Source organism: Orycteropus afer, unplaced genomic scaffold (genome assembly GCF_000298275.1).
Source record: "Orycteropus afer afer isolate SDZICR_OR568_19922 unplaced genomic scaffold, OryAfe1.0 scaffold00304, whole genome shotgun sequence".
Taxonomy (NCBI): domain Eukaryota; kingdom Metazoa; phylum Chordata; class Mammalia; order Tubulidentata; family Orycteropodidae; genus Orycteropus; species Orycteropus afer.
Window position 1 is genome coordinate 2,328,406 of NW_006921891.1, and position 1,451 is coordinate 2,329,856.

A 1,451-nucleotide genomic window follows, 5' to 3' on the forward strand; every position below is an offset into this window, starting at 1 on the left:
TCTCAACCATCCCCTCAGGCTAGGCCTCCTCTCCTCCCATTCCTCTTCCAAACCCTTCCTTTGCATATCGCCCTTAAGGGGGCAGGGGCCAGTGAAGGGCCTACCCATAACCCTGCACCATATTGCTCAGCTACCCCGGGTGCCCTCCATTCCACTCTCTTGGAGGTTCCAGAAGGAATGGGACCCCATGAACACCTCGATCTCAGCCCAGTGGGATTCCTGTGGGACCACTGGCCTCCAGGACTGTAAAATAAATTGGTGTTGTTTCTGGCAATTTCTTAAAGCATCAACAGGAAGTGAAAGCAGACTCCCAAGATGTGAGAGGGCTATAATGTGAGGGAAGAAAAAAGTCCCTCATCCCCCTACAGGTACAAACCTAAGACAGGCCCGTTTTTTTCTGGAAATCATCACAAACCAGTCGGCCCGCTAGGGTCCCCATGTAGCCTGCCAAATTCTTCCCACTGCCCTAGCAACTACTGGAGAGGCTGAGACGGACAGCAGAGGGCAGCCTTTGAAGCTCCCTGAAGATGACAGTTCAGCGTGGTGACACCATCAACCTACCTGAGCTTCAGACCTCTGAGAGCCAGGAGTGTGCAGCTGTGTGTCACCTCTGTCATCTGAGCCCCAAACAGCTCTTCTTGAGCCAAGCCCAAAGGAGAAAATGCGACAATTCTCTCTAACGATTGCCTAGACTTTTAAATCAAAAATATCTGAGAAATTATTCCAAAAATTTAACACTTTAAAATAAAAGGATAATGTTTTAAAGAAAGGTTGTTATTTAAATCAACCTAAGCTACACATATTCAGATTTTTAAGGGAAGTTGTAATTATGTCTTTAGGGGAAGAAAATACTTTGTTAGAAAATGAATTAATTTTAACTCCAAGGTGTTTAACAGTAGAAATGTTCAAAGCGACAGTCTGTATGCATTTCACTGAGGACATTTAATAAGGAGATTCTTAAACAGGAAAACCTTTTTCCATTTTTTTTTTTCCAGGCCATGCGTAATCACTGACTAACTTTTTCAAGAATTCCAAGCCTACTGCAGGCTCCCCAGGTTAGCCTCTTGATCTGAGAGGTTGGGACATCCCACAGGGGAAGGTGGTGACAGAGAAGGGAGGCTGATGAGGATTAGATGGGTCACTTCAGAGGCAGTCAGCTGATAAAGACAGAAGAGGATAAACTGGACTTGGCCTCTGCCCAGCCCACAGTATGGCAACAAGACTGACAAAACACTAAAAATGCCCCCAGGTAAGATCAAAATCAAAGGGAAGAAACCAAAGATCTTAAGAACAAAAGAGAAAAGGTAAAACAAAATGAAACAATAAAGAAAGAGAAGTCAAGGGCAGAGCTAAGACTCCTGGGTACCATAATTCTCTAGAACAAGCTGCTGTTGTTGTTGTTATGTGCCGTTGAGTCAAACCCGACTCATAGTGACCCCTCCTTGGGTTTC